Here is a 9,087-nt window from a genome sequence, read left to right on the forward strand (position 1 = left end):
ACGGCAGCAACCACTGCCCTGGGACGAGGCGTTCCTCTGAATGACATCTGTCAGGCAGATACGTGGGCTTTGTTGCACATTTTTACGAAACACTACTGTCTTGACAGTCAAACCGGGAGAGATGGCTTCTTTGACCGTTCTGTTCCCCAGGACTTTCTGGTGTGATCTTGGTTCGCAGACCTACCTCCGGGGTTGGAATTGCTGGGGTATCTATTCCAAGGTAAGGAATCTATAGCTAACGTGTTTCTATCAGATGAACAAGTTACTTACCTTCGGTAACAATATATTTGTAAGAAACATTAGTTAGTTATAGATTCCTTACCGCCCCACCCATCCTCCCCATTCTGCAAACTGATTTCTAGGGTTAAGGATATCCTTTCAGGACCCTAGTTTTGTGCACCAGTGGTCAGTGTCTTGCAGGGCTCTGCGTTTCTGGTGCGGGAAGTCATGTATAGAACTGAGGTCAGCGCACGAGGGTGGCGTCTAAGTAGCTACCGCGACGTCATCCCGGCGACACAACGCCAACAACGAATGCGGAGCCGACCGACGCCACCTTCCGACGCGCAGAGGTACTGCTGATGAAAAACTTTCCGGATCCAGTCCGACGCCTAGGGGTAATTCTAAGGTAAGGAATCTATAACTAAGTAATGTTTCTTACAGATATATCGTTACCGAAGGTAAGGAACTTGTTCTTTGAGTTCATCTGATTGAAAAGATGATTAGTAGCGGTGTCATTCTTAATCTAAAAGTTTCCTCTGGGTGCACAATTTGAATTCAGTTTGTACAAAAATTGATCCATTGCTATGGATAGCCCTGTGGTGAATGCAGAAAGCTTTGAAGGACTGTCTACTAGTTGCAGGGAACTAGTGTAGTGACTTAAGGCAAGGGTGAGATGATCATTCCGGTTCAGGCTTATAATTTATCTGGCAGTGGCTTGCTGTATTAATTGGAGTTTGGCAATTCGGTGCTTTTTGAATCCTAAGTAAAGTCTGTTAGAATAATTTAGGTATGACCGCATTAGTGCAGTTGAAGCCTGTACGCTGTGGGGGTAGGCCACATAAGGGAAATCTGTTGTAACGTTTCAATAGGTTTGAAGGGCCTTTCATCACATTGATTACCTAAGTTTTACATAAGAGTTTAGAGTGCATAAACCCACTTTAGTTTGGTCATTGTGTTGGGGGAGATCAACTCTTCTTAAGCCAACTTGCAGTTAGGTCTTAGATATCCCCATACATTCCAGAAGCAAAGAGGTCGGTTTTTGAGGGATTCTGTTTAGGTCATTTAGTACCATCCAGTTTTCTTCTACCACCAGGCATTCAGTGAGTACAAATGCCTTAAGTTCTGACTGGCTGATCAGTTGAAGAATAATGTGTTTGTTGTCTGCGAAGTCTAAGGACTTTATAAGCTCAAGGAATGGGGGAAAAGTATACAGTTGAGAGCGAGAGGGGCCATGGAAAACACCTGTCTTTTGTGAGGTGGCTGCTGCTGGAAATGCGGACATTGACATGATTTGTATTCTACCTGTGAGGTATGGCAGAATTCATTTTAGGAAGATGATTTCCCCCACATACAGTTGTGTGGTTAAACAAAGCATTTGTAGCATGTGTATGCTGCAAATACACACTCCTGCCATATTGTTGGGCTAGGACTCAAGGCCTCGTTTTTCTCGAGGATTTTTTTTTACTGCTCTTGTGATGTTGAGTCTCCACTTGCTCGATGCAATGTGCATGTTCAACAGCTCCTTTATTAGATTGATTTTTTTCTGCCATCAGGTTTGGACGGATTGCACCTGAGCACCGTGCAGCTTAGACACCTTCGCAGCCTGTGGATGCCCAATGGCTCATACCAGTCTCTACTCTTCAAATGTGACTTTGACGAGTTGTGATCAACTTCGCAAAACCCAGCTCCCTTCCAGGACCCATCAAAAATGTTCAGCCCCGTGTGATGGAGGGTAAAAAAAGACAGTCTTTTCCTTAAATGCCTTCAGCATGGGGCTAGATGCGCGTACTCAGACACACAGCGTCTGCAATCTCTGCCTGTCGCTGAAACATAAGTAACAGGACTGCACAGCCTGCTCAAAAATAAAAAGACAATTTGGACCAGACGAGACCCCAGATAGCACATAATAAGGTGATGGAGGTGGAAGCAGAGCTTTTGCCAAAAGAGGAACAGCTTCAAACCCTCTGAGATGAAGGAGAAGTTGATGCCCTAGGAGAAGAGGGCACCATTGTAGCCAGTCTGCATTACATTGACTCTGAGTCCAGCCAGCAAGAAGACGACGATGAGGAGTCAGCCTTGCCGGTCATGGAACCGACAGACGAACAAAGGCAATCAGTGCCCAGGATGAGGACAACGCCAAGGGCCATGAGTACACAAGACCCACCCCACATACAGAAAGTAGTCTCCCAGCCCTCCCAACCTGGCCTAGGTGCGCCACAACCTTGGGGTTCTGGCTGACACAGAGCATGTCTCAGAGCTGAGACAGGATGAGTCTGTACTCCATCCCGATCGGGCCATAGTCACAGGCATGGAGCCAAAACCCAGCAGCACTAGGTGCTGAATAAACCCTCGACTCCTATACACAAGACGGCACCTACACCCCGCCATCCTCCGGCACCGACAAAATCATTGGTGGCAAGCAAACGCACAGTGTTGACACACATAGGATCCGAAAAGGTTTCGGCAGTGACCGCTATGACGCCAACACCCCACACCTCTACAGAGGCAAAGAAAAAACAAACTGATAAAGACATGGCGCAAACAGCCAGAAAACTAGTGGCCTTTGAACTGAAGGAAATGTTTTTAAAAACCTTCATGAAATCATGCAAAAAAAAAAAAGCACAAAACAAGAGGAATTTTTACCAGAACAAAGCTCACAAAAGTAAAAGGCAGGACACTGACACACCTCAGTCGATTCCAAAAAAGACAACTACAGAGCATAGGGCTACAAGCCCTATGCCACTTGACTTTAATACATCTCCACAGCCCATATCCCCATCTTCCACACACTCAGCAGAGGAAGAGGCAGGGAGTCAAAGCCACTATACCCATGATTCAGACTCCCAAGGAGAGCCCCCACAAAGCCCAGAAACATGGGATGACATAGTGCTACCAGACACAGACATAGAACCCCCAATACCAGCAAAGGCCTCTCCCCAGACGACTCATTGCATTTGTATTTTGATATATTTAACGCACAGCTGAATTTCACAAAATACAAATGCACACCACAGAGGAGGACACAGACTTCATAGTAGAGACACTCTAAAACAGCGCTCAGTGCAATATCTTCTAATGAAAGGGTGCATGCTTAAGGTCTCCACAGAGATTTTTAAAAACCCAGTCAAGACCAGAGCGCTTATGCCATGAGAAGAAGTACAAACCTCCCCCCACAACCCCCTTTACATTAGGGGACATCTAACAGGTGGTTCCCTGGTAGTGACAAAAGCAAGGAAGAGAGCAGCTTCCCAAAGTACTGGAGATGTGCCATCTCCAGATAAGGCAAGTAAGCGCATTGATGTAGCAGGGAAAAGGGTGGCAACTGGGCACGCCAATCACTGGCATATAGCTAATTCAGTAGGACTCCTATCCAGATACAACAGGGCAAATGGGATGAGATGAAAGATCTTATTCAACATCTTGTTGAACAGTACAGGAAAAAGTGGGTAAGACCTAGTTGCAGAGGTAGACAAGTGTGTAATGCAAGCATACTTTGACCCTAGACAGTGTTGACACGGCTGCTAGAGGAATACATTCCTCTATACTACCATGCAGACATGCATGGTTGCACATCTTGGGGGTTTAAGCCAGAGGGGCAACATCTACTTAATATCCCATTTGACGGGGAACACCTATTTGGCCTGGAAGTAGATTCCCAATTAGAGAAAATAAAGAAAGACACCAAGACTGCTAAGTCTATGGGAACCTTGCAGTCTGCTACGCTTAGACCTTTGGGAGATATTAGGGAACCGGAGCTTCCAAAACACTGCTCCTGACACTCAAACTTACCAATACCAGCAGCAGCAAATTGGCAAGAGGTACTACAGAGGAGGGTTTAAACTAAGAGGAATAGTTAGAGGAATACCCTCGAGGGGAGCCTCTATCTATAAACAGCGACTTACCTTCCATTCCCCCGATCATACAACACCTGTTGGGGTAAGCCTACAACAATTTCACCAGTTGTGGCAAGAAGTAACTTCAGACCGGTGGGTGCTGTACATTGTCCGTGAGGTGTGTTGCCTAAAACTAAAAAGCCACCCACCAAACATTCCTCCTGCAAACAAACCAACAGCATGTACACTTCTCGAGGAAGAAGTAACAGCTCTGCTGCAAAAGGGGGCCATAGAGCCTGTACTACACAGACACTAAGTCAAAGGGGTGTACTTCCTATGCTTTTAAATTCACACACAAAAAATGGGACACTAAGTACTGGATAAACAACCACTCAACCTACACATCCTGCCAGAACACTTCCATATGGTGACATTACAGGAAGGCCACTACTACAAAAAGATGACAGCGTTAGAGCTGAAGCTACTACAAAAAGATGACAGTGTTAGAGCTGAAGGATGCATATTTTCTTATACCAATTCACCACAGACATTGCCGGTACCTTTGGTTTGTGGCAAGTGGCTGTCATTACCAGTCCAAAGTACTACATTTTGGGATAACAAGAGCCTCAAGAGATTTTACCAAATGTCTAGTGGTGGTAGAAGCACATTTAAGGAGACAGAACATTCATGTCTTACCATACCTAGACGATTGACTGATCAAAAGTTCCACCAAACAGAAGTGCTTGCAAGACACTCAGGCCACCATCAATTTGTTACACAAACTAGGATTCACAATAAATGCAACAAAATTGCACTTACAACCTCTTCAGAGGTTCAGCCATATCTGGGACCATTACTTAATTCGATCCCTGCCATAGCTTACCCCAATTAACAGAGAATGCTCAATGTCCAGAACAAACTGCCTCTCTTTCAACCACATCATCACCTACCAATCGGCAGCGAATCGCCTTCTAGGCATGATGGGCTCTTGTATAGCAAATGTCTCACTTGGCAGGATACACAGGCACTCGTTACAGGAGTGTCTGTCATTTCAGTGGTCACTTGCAGGATCTAGTGTTGGTTTCACTTGGAGTCCATCAGTCTTTAAAGTGGTGGAACGCACACCACATCCTGAAGGGCAGATCTTTCCTGGAATCAATCCAGCAAGCCACTGTTACCAAAGATGCATCACTCATAGGATGGGGCGCACACATGGAGGACATCACAGTACAGGGCTTATGGACTACTCACCAACAAATATTCCACATCAATGTTCTAGAGCTCGTAGCCATACAGATGGGTCTCAAAGATTTCCACCCCAATATATCAGGGAAGAAAGTTCTTCTCCACACAGATAATATGACTGCAATGTATTACATTCAAAAACAAAAGGGACACACTCAATACAATTGTCTCAGTTAGCATAGGCCATTTGGCACTGGGCTATTCATCACCACATTCACCTCCTGGGGGAATATATTTGGAGAATGGACAGTTCAATAGCGGACTTACTAAGCAGGACGCAGCAACAAACACTTGATGGGGAACTCCAACCTCAAGTCCTCCACGAGTACTTCCAGTGTTGGGGGACACCAGAACTGGACTTATTCGCCACTAAAGAAAACGCAAAATGCCAAAACTTTGTCTCTAGGCACTCACATCCACAGTCCATGGGCAATGCTCTATGGATAAACTGCTCAGGAATATTTGCATACACTTTTCCTCTTCTACCACTCATTCCATATATGGTCAGGAAACTCAGACAAACATCACACAAGCTGACTCTCATAGCTCCAACTGTATGATAAAAGATGACAAAATATCTAATGGGCGGAGTTTGCATTGCAATGGGTATTGTATGTCCGGTCTAGTGGCTGCTCTGGTTAGGGAGACCATGATGGACTTGGCCCAGTTTATCCAAATGCCCAACCAGTGGCCGAACTCCAAAATTTCCTCAATAATAGGGGTCAAATTAACAGCTGTATTTTTGACTACCTGCATCGCTTCATCGGCATACATGGATAGTAATGTGTAACTGAATACCATAGTCACCCGGTGACAATGGAACTCACGCAGTGCACACACCATGGGCTCTACGGTCATGGTAAAAAGAAGAGGTGACAGGGGGCATCCCTGCCATATCCCTCTACTTATTATAAACAATTCAGATACCCCATCATTCAGACGCAGCCTAGCTGAGGAAGAGGCATACAGAATCTGAACCCATTTTACAAATTCTCCAACCAAGCCTAGCGTAAAAAGTGCAGCAAGTAGAAAAGGCCATTCAACTGTGTCAAATGCCTTGGCGGCATCCTAAAACGACTGTACAGTTGAAATATACGGGTTTAGCTGGTGTGTGAGGGCGAAAAGTGAGCAGAGATTATCTGCTCTGGACCGGCCAGGAATACAGCTTGACTGGTAGGGATGGACCAGTCTCGGCATCAATTGAATTTGCCGATTTACCAAGAGCTTAGCAAGAATCTTGCTGTCTACATTGATAAGTGAGAGGGAGCGATCCGACTCACACCTAGATAGAGGCTTATCTGACCTAAAAAGCGTGATTAAAATGGGTCCCATACCATTGACAATGCGGGAGTCTATCTAAAATGCCTCTTTCTAGACAGCCAAAAGTATGGGAGGCAGCTCCTCAGCAGATGTTTTATAGAATTAGACTGGAAGCTCTCGCTCCCCAGCATTTTACCGTTGTTCATTAACTTAATGACACTATTAATCTCTGTAATGGTTGGGGGCTGACAGAGAAGCTCCCCTTCTGCCATATCTAACTATTCCATGGTTAGCCTATTTAAATAAGTGAATAGGTCTGCAGGATCCGCCAGGCATTGTGAAGTATACAAGCACTGATGAAAGTAACACATTCCTGTAATATATACACCAGATCATACACTAATTGCCCATCAGATGTATCTAGGCTGTAAACACGATTAGTAGCCCATTTGGGTTTGAGTAACCTAGCAAGAGTGTGCCCCGGTATGAAACCCTCTCTATACTTTCTAGCCTGAGAGTGTTTGCCTAGAAACTTCACCTCCCTTTCAGCCTCCTCCTGGAACTCGAGTAGGGGTGAAAGCATGCAATCTAAAAGTCTGTTGTCCTTAGTTTCATCTTAGCGTAGCTCCAGGGAGCGAAGGTTGTGTTCTAGTTTCACAAGTTCACCTCTTATGGAGTTAAGTATACCATGCCCTTTAGCCATACACCCCCTCCGAATAACAACCTTAAGGGCCTCCGAGAAAGTGGCAACTAACTTTACTGAGCCTTTATTTAATGTAACAATCGTTACTAGCAGATCGCACATATTGTCCTTAAATGCCCTATCTAGTAGATTCTTAGGTTGAAGGTGCTACAACGGCCGGCGTGTCCATCTATTGGGAAGGGAAATTAATGGTATCCCTGGGAATGGTCCGCTAAAGTTCTGGGTAGATGCTGGATGTTTTTTGTCCATACCATTACATCTCCCGATCCCACTCAGAATTCATGCCGTGAAGAGTTGTCATGCACAGAGGGCCAGAAGGTATATTCACGAGACTCACCATTTAGAGATCGTCAAAGGTCAATCATATCAAACCGTGCTATAATGGCGAGAAAGGCTGTATGAGCCTTGGAGAGGCTTTGCTCGTGGTGATCAGAACAGTCTAATTCGATAATCAGAAAAAGTTTATGGTCTCCTCCCCATATAATTGAATATGGGTCAACTGCCACAAAATGCTTAAGTACGGACTGAAAAAATCAGGGCTATACACATTGGGCCCATATGTATTTAGTAATGTGATATGAGTGTAACCATTAAGGCCCTGCACAAGGAGCTATTGACCGTCAGGGTCAACAATGGACGCAAGATTTTGGAATGGTACCTGCTTACGTATGATAATGGTGATTCCTCTAGAATAGGAGTAGTAAGACGCAAAGTATTGAAAAGGGTTCCATGCAGCAAATAGCCGTGATTCTCTTCCAAACAGTAAATGAGTTTGTTGCAAAAAAAATAATATCCACTTGATGGCGGCTGAGATAGGCCTTGACCTGTCGGCATTTTTGAGGATTATTAAGGCCTCGGACATTCCAGGTGACAAATCTGATAGGAAGATCACAGTGATCATGAGTGTGCTTCGTAGAAACCTGGAAGGACAGTAGCATAGTGTATAAATGCTGCCAATCTGAAGCCAAAATGCGATATAGGTTTGTAGCTGAACCCCCCTGAAACCCTCCCCCGACCCACCTACACCAGTACCCAAACTCCTAGTGATATTCCCAAACAGTGAATTTGATTGAATCTGAAAGAAGAAAAAAAACAGCCTAAAGCAAGGGGTGACCAGAGCACCGATAAGAAGGTTACAGTCAGCCAACTATTGTAGAAGCTCATAGTGCCAGTTTAGTCCTCAGCAAAATCATACATAAATCAGACAGGACAACAACTCGATGTGGCGTCAATCCAGAAACAATCAATGTTAGCATAACATCAGGCATATATAAAAGGAAACCAGGCATTTGCAAATAGCATGAATGAAAATAACAGGCCAAGGTAGCAAATAAGGACAGTCATTCCACTTCATCAAGAGGCGAACTGGTATTGCCATTTTCATGAGAGGAAGATGTTCCATGTGATGAATGATGTTTCTGTAGAAAAGTCAATGCTGCGGTGGATTTAGTGAACATCTTTTGCTTTCCTTTCCAGTGAAAATGCAATTTGGCTGGATATAGCATGGCATATGTAATGCCACGCTCCTGTAGTTTTTTACTGCAAGGAACTTTTTGCGAGCATCCTGAGCAAATTGCGCAAAATCAGGAAAAAAGGTAAGGTGCATATCCTCATGGTGCACTTCCCTAGTCTCTAGTGCCTGGTGAAGCACTTGATCCCTGTCCCTGTAGTTTAGGAATTTAACAATAATTGGTCGAGGAGAGGCCCCTGACACAGTTTGAGGCACCAGTGATCGATGCACCCGCTCAATCACAAAGGACTGGTAAAAGTGTTCAGCCTCAAACAAGGTAATACGTCGCTTCTCTATGTAGTCTTCTGTGTGCCCCA

Source organism: Triturus cristatus, chromosome 7, assembly GCF_964204655.1.
Source record: "Triturus cristatus chromosome 7, aTriCri1.1, whole genome shotgun sequence".
Lineage (NCBI taxonomy): Eukaryota > Metazoa > Chordata > Amphibia > Caudata > Salamandridae > Triturus > Triturus cristatus.